This window comes from Nicotiana tabacum, chromosome 13 (genome assembly GCF_000715075.1).
Source record: "Nicotiana tabacum cultivar K326 chromosome 13, ASM71507v2, whole genome shotgun sequence".
Lineage (NCBI taxonomy): Eukaryota > Viridiplantae > Streptophyta > Magnoliopsida > Solanales > Solanaceae > Nicotiana > Nicotiana tabacum.
The window spans coordinates 118,154,319-118,167,680 of NC_134092.1; the positions used below are offsets into that span (position 1 = coordinate 118,154,319).

Consider the following 13,362-nt stretch of genomic DNA (forward strand, 5'->3'; position numbering starts at 1 on the left):
GAGTTCCTCCCCCTGTCAGTGAAGTAGTTGGCACAACCAGAACCAACCCCGCCTGAGCCAATGTACCAAACATGCTCAGGAATTGTGCTAAAGTCTCCTGAAGTCCAGGGGTAATAGCAGGTGCCTCCGGTACTTGTCCCCCAACCGGAGCTACTGGCGGCTCCTCAACTGCTGCTATGGTAGGTGCCCTAGCTGTGGCATGTGCTCATCTCTGGCCTCTACCTCTGCCTCTAGCGAGACCTGCTCCGGGGGAAGTGTCATTAGTAACTGCAGCTCGTGTCCTCACTATCTGTGAGAGAATAAAATAATAAAAGCTCAAACTCTGAGATCAATAAACTCACATGATAGGAAATGAAGAAGTGAAATTGTCCTAATAGTTCCGCAGCCTCTCAAACATAAGTACAGACGTCTATGTACCGATCCGCAAGACTCTACTAAATTCACTTATGAATCATAGTACCTATGAACCTAGAGCTCTAATACCAACTTGTCACGACCTCAGTTTCCCTCCGTAGGATATCGTGACGGTACCTAGACTCTAAGACTAGGTAAGCCGAACACTTACTGGATTAATAGAAGAAAGCAACCATCAACGAAGAATATATGATAAAAATATTATACATAATTACAATTCCCAAGATTGGTAGTACAAGTCATAAGCTCTACTGAGTTTGTTACAAAAATCTCTAAATAGAACTCTTTAGAAATAGAGATAAAATAGTGCAAGTACAATAATAGAAGGTGACTCTGATGCTTGTGAACGTAGCAGAAGGTTTACCTTGAGTCTCCACAGCAAGATCCGTACAGCTAGCTAGCGATCGGCTGACTCCGAATTACTTGGATCTGCACAAAAATATGCAGAGGTATAGTATGAGTACACCATAACGGTACCCAGTAAGTATCAAGACTAACCTCAGTGGAGTAGTGACGAGGGACAGTCAAGACACCTACTGGACTAGATAACCTGAACAAGTATAGGTATAGAACTAACAGAGTACGATATCTCTACAGAACTACGCAGAATGACAACAATAATACGGTGCTTGCAATAGGAAATAGAAGCAACAATTAGCAGCGGGACACCACTAGTAATAACACAGTAGAGTAAGCTGGACACAGTTTAATTCCGGTGAAAAACAAATAAAGGAAAGACAAGTAGCAACTCGATAAGAATAACCTTTTTCACTCCAGCTTTATCCAATAATCCCCACGAAGCACCAAACCTAAAAAATATTCACAATTCACGGGTCCCAATTCATGAACCCTAATCATTTGGCATATTGTGCCCTCATTACAACTTGTAACTGCATAGACGACGCACGTGCCAATAGAAATAATTCTCCCATAGAAGGCAAGTAGACGAGGGTATGTATGAATGATCAATAACATCAGGATCCACCTTCGTAAACCGATAGGGGTGATTAGTTACGTATATACTTGTGTAAGTATTCTATCACAGTTCAGGCCAAAGAGTAAGAGTAGAGGAAATGCACTACACATAAGAAACGATTACCACAATTTGTACAAGGTAAAACTCACATACGTTAGGCACGCCACTACACAAATATCAACAACAACAATGCCCCAGGCCATCCCAAGTCATCACAAATCAATCCCCGACATAGCCCACCCTGTCTCTCCACGTGAGCAATAAATACGTAAATGATCGCCTTGTCTCGCCGCACGCGCATATAAACATTTCACCTTATCTCGCCATATGCGCAACCACACAGATATATCCCGCCTTGTCACGCCGCATGTGCATCATCAATAGTAATAATAGTATGATAGAAACCTTATGCAAACACCCGAACAAAACCTCCCAACAATATCATGTGCCAAAAACACAACATCACAATAGAATGACATTCACAACATGTGCCCATATTCCACAATATTTCCTCTAAACAGTGTCAATACCATAACCGCGCATAGCCCTCGGCTCAACAAACTGAGTACAAAAGCAACAACAATAATAACACGAAAATACGACAAGTAAATAAACTCAAGAGATTTGGATCACAAAGAAGCGGTAGAACGAGCTCACAAAGAATAAACACAATAGGGAATACTAGTCTTAATTAGAATAGCTCAACAAAGGATAAATAATATGTAACAAATGATTCCACAAAAGTACAATTCGACAATAAGGGAGATAACATGAGTCAATAATGTCACGCCCCAAACCTGGGGAGGCATGGTCGGCACCCGGTGCCATATTTGGCCCGAGCGTACCACTATTTAACTATGAACTCTGGAAGGGTATCCCTCAACTTAGGTCGATGAGGCCATATTCTGAATCATCTGAAAATATCGTCTCTCTCATCTGAGGGGTAAACATACCCAAAAGCTCATATATATACACACACACACACACACATACACACACACACACACACACACACACACACATATATATATGTTCATGGCGGCCTCATCAGCCTGCACAGTTTTATATATATATATATATATATATAAAACTGTGCAGGCTGATGAGGCCGCCATGAACGTCTACTGATAGACCAAAATATATAGGACTTGTCTATAAGCCTCTAGAGACAACTAAACTGTACCATCGTCGGGACAGGGCCTCGACCTACCCATCAAACCTGTATATATAAAATGGACTCCAAGGTTTAGACCTGGTAACTCCGAGGGAGTGGAGCTTACCAACTAAGCTGATGTTTGACTCTGTCTGCTGGGAAGGTCTATCCAGTTGTCTATCAGGTCCTGCAAGCATGAAATGCAGCATCCCCGGCAAAAGAGATGTCAATACGAAATAATGTACCGAGTATGTAAGGCAACAAAATAACTGAAAGTTGAAACTGAACTGATAATATAATTACTAAAAGTAACTGGGAGTCAAAGATGATCTGAAGATATGCTTACCTGTTGATACTGACTCAACTCTCTCAATATAATAAATAAAATAGTTGTTATGCCCTATAAGGCTCGGTACATATAACTGCTCTACTGTAGTAGGGTCGCTCAAAGGCGCTCGGCCATACTAGGATCTATATCTCGGCCATTACGGGCTCGCTCATAGGCGCTCGGCCACAGTAGGCTCGGTATATAACTTACCATCTGATCAGAGGTTGCCTAATAGGGGCCTGCCCATCGATTATAGCTCGATGGTGGTGAAAATACTGTAATACTGTGTATATATATACTCTATGCTCTCTTGGCTAAAAGAAGACAATACTAAACTGAATATGAAGTCCCGATAAGAGACAATACTGTAACTTATGCTCTCTTGACTGGAAGAAAATAATACTTAACTGAATATAAAGTCCCAATAAGGGAGAATACTGTAACTTTTGAGAGTAGGATAACGTACACAAGTTCAGGAATACGAACTTCTCTTTATGTCTCGTTATCAAACTCATGTAGTAACAGGATCATGCCAAAATGAAGGAAATGTTTAGCCTTAACATACCTTAACCTCGTGGAGTCCTTAATAGCTTCCAAGGAACTCTTCAAACAACTCCACTTAGTCTACCATAGCATAAGGAGATTCAAAATCTGTTCTGAGTAAAGGCCAAGTCTGTAACTTAAGCTAGTAGCTCGTTTATGTAAATTTGGGCAGCATCTCCCTTGTAACAAGGGACTTTTCCAATACCATATAACAACAGCCCAACAACACCAATCAATCTACACAACAACAAGTGAACAAACGTCACACACAAAACTGTTATTTAACACGACGAGCGGCAAGCTTGGATTGGAACCAAACCCCAACTCTTTTTCCCATCTCCCCTTAAACAATAGGTCCACCATATAAACATATATATTGACATGACATTCCAACCTTATATCCATCATAAATGTAACATTAACCAGCCCCACAAGATAAAACAACGACACGAACAACTTCTAGGTATTGTGTGGTTGCTTCTTCTCCTATTTACAGCATCATCAATATACTCAACATATTTAAAAGCATAACAACAATAATAACATTATAAACAAGTTATTCCCCACTATTTCCAGCCATATGAAGTCATATATATAACTCCAAAATAGTCCAATAAGAGACAACAATTTCTTATACAACTTTAAGTTCTATCTTATAATGTTTCATCCAAATAACTTAACCAACACATAGATAACATTAATACCAAGAAATAAGGTGTTATACATATCTTAAATAATCTGGAAAAACTCGAACCAAAACTTCCCTTAGCTTATAAGCACCATTATTCACATCACAACACCATAGAGACTCGCTTCTTCACTTAGGCTAACTTTTGAGGTTAGGTTTAGGTAAAACACCATTGGATTCGACTTGGAATCCTTGAGAAATGTTAGAGAGGTGTTGAGAGGGTTTGGGAACTGTCCTTGGTAAAAAATGACAAAAAACTAAATCGTCCAAGCCCTTTAGAATGTTCAAGGATCGTCCACCGCCTAAGTGGGTCCCATTGAGAGCTGCTTGCGGGGTCTCGTAAAAATGTGAATATCTCTCTACTCCGATGTTGAATTTTTCCTTTACAATTTCACCTCTGTTCGACTCAATATAGCCAAAGACGACTTAAATACATCAAAAAATACAAGAGAAAACAATTTCAATTAACAAAGCTATGATCTTTATACAATTTCTAAAAAGTCAAGAAAAAGCCTGCACCGAGCCCGCCCGGTCAAAACCCGGGTCCAAGGGTAGGTCTTGACTACCCATAGCCCTACGAGTCCATATACGTGTTTTGTTTTCAAATCCGAGTTCAATTGAACTCTCAAATCCCAAATTTTAATTTTTCAAAAGTTTTACATAATCCCCAAATTTTTCCCTTAGATTCTCAAGAATTTGATGTTAAATCTATTGTATAATCAAAAAATATAATTGAAAATTGATTAGAGACACTTACCCAACGGTTTGGTATGAAAATTCTTCCACAAAATTGCCTCCCATCGGTTAGGGTTCAAAACATAATAAAATAAAGCTATGTTTCGGAATACTCAGCTATAAGCAAGCTGCAGATGTCGCATTTGCGACACTGGGTTCACAAATGCGAACTCGCAAAAGCGAAGAATCCTTCGCAAAAGCGAAGCTTGAACAATTCTGACGTCTTCACAAATGCAAAAAAAAATGTCGCAAATGCGGACACTGGTCTTCGCAAAAGCGACCCCCAACTCAGGCCTTCATCGCAAATGTGATACAAAGTTCGCAAATGCGAATTCTACACGCTTCGCAAAAGCGATCCTTTCTTCGAAAATGTGATCCCTTCCCCAGCAGCCCAGGTTCGCAAATGCGAGGACTACCTCGCGAATGCGGTAGTCGCATCTGCAACAAAAATATCACAAATGCGATGGAACCAGTACCCGCACTTAACAATTTAACAAAATCAATCTGAAACTCACCCCAAGGCTCCAAAACAAACACCCACACCTGTCCAAAAACATAACACAAACTCGCTCGCGCGATCGGAACACCAAAATAACCTCTAGAAGCACAAATCGGACGCCAAAATGCATGAGAGTCACAATGAAGTTCAAGAACTTCTAGAATCGCAACCAATCGTCTGAACCATATCAAATCAACTCCAAATGACACTGAATTTTGCAGGCAAGTTCCATATGACGAATCAGACATATTCCAACTCCCGAAATCAAAATCGGAATCCAATAGCCTTAAAGTCAAATCATGGTCAAACTTGGGAAATTCCGCCAAATGATGTTAAAACCTCTTAGAAACATCCAAATGCAAATTCGGGCATACGCCCAAGTCCACAATCACCATCCGGACTTACCGGAACCATAAAAACTCTGATCTGAGGTCAAATACTTAAAAGTCTTGGTCAATTCTTTCAACTTCGAGTTTCTCAAACGACAGTCACTCCTTAAAATCATTTCCGAACCACTCAAAAATCCGAGCCGATGATGCACGCAAGTCGTAATACACTATGTGAAGTTACTCATGACCTCAAACTGACGAACCAGACGCAATTGCTCGAAATGACTAGCCGGGTCGTTACACTTTCACATGCTATCACTAGATACATTGTATAAAATGTTTGGTTATAATATTAAATAGTCATATCAATGTTGGACAAATAAAAATAAAAATATAATTAAATATATATCTCAACAAAATAAGATTGAAAAATAATTAATTATGTGATGAACTAATTTAACACTAGAAAAGTCTTTATGCAACGGGAAAAAAATATGATGATGAAGAATTCAAATGTGAAAATATAATAGTATAAAGCAAAAATTAGTAAAATCAAAAATAATAACGTGAAGTTATAAATCATATTAAGGGTTAAATTATTATTATCTTACTTAGCGCGAGTCATAAATTATAAACATTCTACGTTGCTGATCAGCAAGTTCCTTCAACGTACACAATCATTCAACCTCTATTATGTCCATCTCTCAGACAGACGTCTCTGCCCCGGCTGCCCCCTAATACTTGCAACTAGAAAACTTGCAAGGGGGTCTTTAGTCCGTAACATTGTAATCATGGGATTACAATTCCATATTTCACATGAGATACCTAATACTAAGACTTTGGTATAAAATTCTATCCCAATATTAAAATTTGTTTTCTATATCGAAAGAGAAACAAAGCAACAAAAGAAAACTAGCTAGAAATCTGAGAATAAATAGTCATTATATCTCCCGCAACAAGCGAAAAAATACTAGAAGGCATAAGCATATGCCATTCAAAACGAGACTCTTGACTAAAGGCCAAATTGATCAAAATGTGGTTGACAATATTACGGTTCCGATAAAGCACAGATCTAGACAGCAAAACATGAATCACAGTAGAATTATCAATTTACATGGCAAATATCCCAATGTTAATTAATATCACTATCCAAATACCGAATAGATATAACTCAAATTTTATACTGGTTAGTATTCTAATCTCGGTAACCAAACAAAATAACAAACCACCAAACAACCCCTAATAAGCAATTCACTTTTAAATAGGAAAAAAACCACAGGAAAAAACACAAATGGAGAATGAGAATGGTGAAGAAGATGAGAGGAGTACTACTTGTCTGTGGATGCTACCGGAGGGTTGTATCGCAGAGATCTTAGCCTTAACAAGCCCTATCGACGTTTGCCGCCTTTCCTTAGTCTCTGCATCTGTCCGATCCGCCGCTGATTCCGATTCCGTTTGGGCAAAATTCCTGCCGTCCGATTATCGGTCCATCATTTCCCAATCACTCACTCCGATCCCCGATTTCCGTTCAAACAAGGATCTATATGTTTATCTTTGCCATCATCCCGTCTTAATTGATGAAGGTCGAAAGGTAAAAATACGATAGTTTTTGTCAGTAATTTTGTATTTCCGTGGGATCAAAGTAGTTGTAACTTGCTGCTGGTTGTTACTGTCTTGTTTTTTTTTCCGGTTTTTCTTTTTCCTTTTTGAAAGTAAATCTGAATATCAACATTTCTATCCTCTTATGGAAAATATTACCCTTGGCTTTATCCATTCATGGAGAAAGGTAAAAAGCTACTGGCAATCTGTGTTTACACCAAACCAAAAGATGCATAACATGTGTTTGCATATAGAATTCTTTTACATAACCATGATTAATTGATACTTATTTCCTCATTAAATGATTTAACTATGATAAGTTAATCGGCTTGACTTAAACACTGAGTGCAAGTAAATTTTTAGCGAGTTGAACTGGCAATTATTGAATATTGAATTTGCAACTCGAAGTCCTTTGGTAAGGTGAATTCAATTAGGATGATTATTTTTTGTACAAAGGTGAGCACCAATGTAACAATACCGAGCTTCCTCACTATATTGATAAGAACTAGAATAGTGGTTACAACCTTGAGATATCAAATGCAACACTCAAACTAATGAATTACAATGGAAACTATTGAAATAACAAGTGACTAAAGATAGAGATAAGAATGGGGATGAGAAGCAGAACTCAGACGAAGGGGTTGAGGGAATACAGATACTTCATAACATTTCGCATAATTCTCAATTTTCTAGAATTTCTCTTAGATTCAAACCCATAGCTGATGATAGAACTAGAATAGATATTTTTTGTTTCCTACTTACACGAGCCCATATCCTTGCTTTTCTATCAATTTCTAATTCTGATCTTCCTCCCCAATCTGATATTATGGTGCCGGTATAGACCGAAATTCCGTTATGGTCCAATTCTGATCGGTAATAAATACCGGGACTTTGCAATATTTGATTGATCACAATTCTATATATTCCATTGACTATAGAAGTTCCCAGGGAATTCATTAGAGGAATGTTTCCGATAAAAATTGTTTGTTCTTGCATATCCCTACTGTTTTTCCAAATTAATCCCGCGGATACATATAATTCAGAAGAATATGTGAGTGATTCATACACAGCATCTCTTTCCTTTATCAAGGGTTCGACCAATTGATATGTTTCCACAAATAATTGAAATTCAATTTCTTGATCTGTATCTTCAATTTTTGGAAACTTATAAAGTTCTTCCGTCAAACCTTGATCAATGAACCTACAAAATCCTTCAAATTGTATCTGATTAAATCCAGGTATTGTAGATATTCCCTCATTTCCATCCCCGAGCATTTTTAATTTCCCATTTATCAAAAAATACCACTATTGGTTCATTCTTCATCTAATTAGATAGATTAGATAAATGATCTAGCAATGATGGCATTTCTATTTTGTTTACCGAATCACATGAAATTTTACCCAACTCCATATCTGGAATGTATGAAATACGTATGAACGGAGGAAGAAAGAGAATTTTCTACTTAAATTGAATTGGAATTTATTGGAATTTTCAACAGATACAAATGGAAAGAAATTGATAAAACATCCCTAGAAACAGACTTCTGCTACTTAGACTTATTAATTAAGTTATAGAATTTTGTATAGAATATCAAAACAAAAATGATTCCATTTCTACCATTATTATGATAATACACATTCCAACCTGCTTGAATACCAGAAAAATAAATGGATTCGACATTTGATCTTTTCGCTGAGATAAAGGCATAAAAATAAGAAAGAATATATAGAATTAGAATCGGTTTTTTAGCATTTAACCCCCTTTTCTGTTATGGATTTCGTTGCTAAAAAAATGATTTGTAGAGAAGAGAGAGATTTTGTTTACGGATTTTTGAATAGAATACGATTGTGAAGTGTATAAGAAAAGAAGGTTTGTATGGCTTAACCACGTGTGGAGATATCTATAATATCCGTCTTTCTTCTCTTTTATTGTTTTATTGTCGTTCTCTGTTCTATTCGGGGCAACCCGGGTTGTGCTCTATGAAAACAGAATTTCAATTTTCTATTCAATTCAAAATTCAAATTGAAGTATGATACTTTTCTGATATCTGATAATTCTCTATCGGGAACATATATAAATAATATATATCCGTCTAACAATTTCTCTTGGGGGGTTTACATATACTCATAATTGTTGTTATAATTAAAATTGAGAAGGATTTTTTGATTGAAAAAATCCATACTGATTAGTTATATATCAAGTTGTATTTTCTTATGTCATTAGGAAAACAAAATTTGGAGATTCAAATCCAAGAATCATTCATGCATTCTAAGTCAATAGTTAATGGTTCCGATTTTCAGAAATTTGAATTTTGGATTTTGCGACTGAAAATCCACATTTGATTTTTCAATAGAAAGGTAAGAGAAAGCTTTGAACATTATGAATTTGGAGATCGAAATTGAAAGGATGAATCAAACCCAATCAAAAGGGAAGAAGGATTAGGATTTCTTTGACTTTTAGGAAAAATTAAGGAAAACAGAACTCAAGGTGCAAGTACAATAAAAAAGCAGTTCAGTAATCCTGGAAAGTTTTCATCTATTTTGTATTTGTAGCATTTTGGCGACATGGCCGAGTGGTAAGGCAGAGGACTGCAAATCCTTTTTTCCCCAGTTCAAATCCGGGTGTCGCCTGATCAACAAAAAACTCGAAATCTCTTCTTTTCTTCTGTTCTGTTGATATAACCCGCCGAATGATTCCCCAGCAGAAGCAGAGAAAGCAGACTGTTGATACTTGTTTGATTCTAAACATCTGGTCTGGGGGTTTTTCTAAAAAATTGTAAATATCTTTGCATTGCATATTTAGGCTTCAAGGAAATATTCGAATGCTAGAGGGGCTATCAAGACTTCGCAATTACCTTCTACTACAAATCAAAATTTTCTATTATTAATGCATTGTATAATGACTGGACCTTGAATTAGATTGGAGAGCCCGATAGGAAATCTAAATAGTTGTGGAAGGGGGCGGAAGATACTTTATTATATACGAGGAACTCACGAAAATCTCTGAGTGCTCAAGCATCCAATCAATTGAAATGAGGGTCAACAAAAAAAGAATAGGACCTATTATTCCTACATGTTCCATTAGTAACATTCCCTTGAGATGTTACTGCAGATTTTGCTTGTGTTTAATCTTTCCCGATTAGAAATCCTATAGGAATTTCTTATAAAATGAGCGAATTTATTGGATTGGTTTATTAATAGTCTTCGTTCTTTTTGACTCTGCGCCATTGATTCCACTATTATTAGTGAGGAATAACGGAACAATTCCTTTATATTTATAGAGATAGGGGACATAATTCATATGGATATAGTAAGTCTTGCTTGGGCTGCTTTAATGGTAGTCTTTACTTTTTCCCTTTCACTCGTAGTGTGGGGAAGAAGTGGACTCTAGGGGTCCTACTAATTGAGTTAAGGAAGCAAACTGTATCAATATCAATTGCTTTCGAGATCGTTCTGCAACACGTTTTGAACAAAATCAAAATATCTTCATTTTGAAATTCCATTGGACTCGACTGGAGTAATGTATTATAGGAATCATCCTCTTTCAATCAAAGAGCTATTTCAACGATTCCCATGTTTGTAGTTCGAAAGGAAGAGGATCCCAGGAAATTTATTCGAACCTAATTCTTCCGAAATTTTCTATTCCAATCAACGGCCTCTTACCAGGTGATACTGAGGAGGGCCGGACCCTTTTTTTATTTCTTTCTCTCTTTACTGTTCAAAGAAGAGGTAGTTTTGTTAAGTGTATACGCACTTTGTATGAGAAAGAAAGGATATAAACATAGTGGTTGTCTAACGAGATACTATGCAGAATAAGATCTTCAGATGAGTCACATATTGCGCATTTACCGCTTTCGAATTTTTGAAATTGGATTTATGCTTTATCGACTTATTTCATATCATGGTTCAGGCGTTAAAAATCGGTGAGGTTTACTCTTCCTTTTCGATGCCCGTGGAACTACTGTCAATGGTTTACTCAATTACTTCTTGGGAATGTTAAAAAAAGATTACTACGTGATTTTTTGAATCTGCCTATATCTATCGCTTTTCCTTCATTGATTTGATTCTTTCAATAGATACCGAGATTCAGATTGGAAATCAAAAATCTAGTAATTCAAACTATAAGACATAAGAGTAATTTAGATTGATCAGAACAAATAGATATAGCAAATAAATGGAATTGGATGCTATGTCAATCCCATATATGGAATTGATATTCACATATATCAAGATAATATTGTAGATTGATCTATAGATCCATATCAAAAGATCCATATCAAATGCAGCCTCTATCTTTATTTTATTCCAGGGGGCAGCTTTATAACTACAATCTAACTAATAAATAGTATGGTAGAAAGAAATAGATGAATCTTTCTTTCTACCATACTATCTATCTATTAGAATACTGCCGATTCTAGTCCACTCATTTCATTTAAGACATGAAATTAGAATCTTTTTCATTTTATTTCGTCAATTTTGGCTAAGAACTCAGAAGTCAAGTTTCATTCAAATTAGTTAATAATTAATCGTTTTGACTGACTGTTTTTACGTAAATGATAAGTAGAAAAGCGGTAGGAACTAGAATAAATAGTGCAGTAGCAATAAATGCAAGAATATTTACTTCCATAATCTCATCGGTTTTTTACTTCGCAATAACTCGGGATTTAATCCCATAGAGATGATAAATCTTTGGCCTGTAAATTCAATGAATGAATATTACCTCTCGATGATCTTGAATCGGATCAATATCATGAATAACAATATCTGAACTATCAAATCAATTCGTCGTCGAGAATTGAATAGTATAACATAGGAAGTTCTTTTATCCATACCGCCCCAAACTTGGATTCCTGACCCAATCCAAAATTCCTTTATTTATTTATCATTATCATTTTTTCTCATCTGTTCTTTTTTTCTCTCTAATCTATCTAGTTCCTTCTTGTACAATCATCTGATGAAGTCTCATCAAATAGCTCTTCCACTTCCAGTGGTCACATAGTTACAAACCCAAACAAACAATAAAAGCTAAATGGAAAAAGAAAGGAGTTTAGAACTAAACTATTTTTGACTTGGAAGACAAAGAAGTGTGATAAAGATGAGACCGTATAAAATGAATATTCATCAAATTGACTATTTTCCGATTTGTTCTTTCGTCGATGGGGCCTTAAAACAAAATGAAAAATCGGAAAAATGATTCATTCCCCTTTCTAAGAGGAGTAGGATCTTTCCTTTCCCCTCCTTTCTTCGTAGATTATTAGCCCCGGGACACCTATACCAAAAGCTCAGTGTGCAATTTGCATGAAATCTATTTTTCAACTTCAAACTAGTAAGTGAGGTTCCATAAATCCGTAGCCAGAAAAATAAATTGTTTTTTTTTTGTTTTTTCTGGAAAGTATTTTCTTATATTAAATTTTGTATTGGACAAGAAAGGAATTCCCCTTGTGTATGCGCGCCTCAAAAAGGTATAGTACTCGATTCCATTACATGCATCGGGGGCAATCGAAAAAGCCAGCATTTCTTGGAATACTGACTATAATGCTACCAATAATCGTACTAATCCAACCGCATATGTCTTTCTCCTACCAAAAGGAAAGAAAAAAGAAATAAGGATTTCCCCTTTGCTTTGACAATGAAATTCTGCCCCCGGTCCCCTTCATAAAAAGGGAGAGATTTATTGATATATTTATTGGATCCATCGGGACTGACGGGGCTCGAACCCGCAGCTTCCGCCTTGACAGGGCGGTGCTCTGACCAATTGAACTACAATCCCAGGGAAATACGGGATCTAGCAGAAAATTTGATTCTTTTTTATCTCCGGATCGGGTATTTCTGAAGTACAAAGGGGGTTATATCATCTCATGGCGGATTGGCGAATTTTTGGGCCGAGCTGGATTTGAACCAGCGTAGACATATTGCCAACGAATTTACAGTCCGTCCCCATTAACCGCTCGGGCATCGACCCAGGAAGAATCAATTTTAGACTTATTGGTAATCCATGATCAACTTCCTTTCGTAGTACCCTACCCCCAGGGGAATTCGAATCCCCGCTGCCTCCTTGAAAGAGAGATGTCCTAAACCACTAGACGATGGGGGCCTGC

General features: G+C 36.9%; 1 long non-coding RNA gene and 3 other non-coding genes across 4 annotated transcripts; 1 reads left to right on the plus strand and 3 right to left on the minus strand.

Moving 5' to 3' along the window:
- Positions 1 to 638: 638 nt before the first annotated feature.
- Positions 639 to 7,136, minus strand: LOC142167907 (uncharacterized). The gene is made up of 4 exons (XR_012698163.1): positions 6,998 to 7,136; positions 3,437 to 3,651; positions 2,671 to 2,730; positions 639 to 843 (listed from the first exon to the last, which is right to left on the minus strand). It is a non-coding gene; the product is annotated as an uncharacterized LOC142167907 (long non-coding RNA).
- Positions 7,137 to 9,823: 2,687 nt separating this feature from the next.
- TRNAC-GCA (transfer RNA cysteine (anticodon GCA)) lies at positions 9,824 to 9,895 on the plus strand. Its single transcript has one exon. It is a non-coding gene; the product is annotated as a tRNA-Cys (tRNA).
- Positions 9,896 to 12,960: 3,065 nt separating this feature from the next.
- TRNAD-GUC (transfer RNA aspartic acid (anticodon GUC)) lies at positions 12,961 to 13,034 on the minus strand. The gene has a single exon. It is a non-coding gene; the product is annotated as a tRNA-Asp (tRNA).
- A 108-nt stretch (positions 13,035 to 13,142) lies between these two features.
- TRNAY-GUA (transfer RNA tyrosine (anticodon GUA)) lies at positions 13,143 to 13,226 on the minus strand. The gene has a single exon. It is a non-coding gene; the product is annotated as a tRNA-Tyr (tRNA).
- Positions 13,227 to 13,362: the final 136 nt, after the last annotated feature.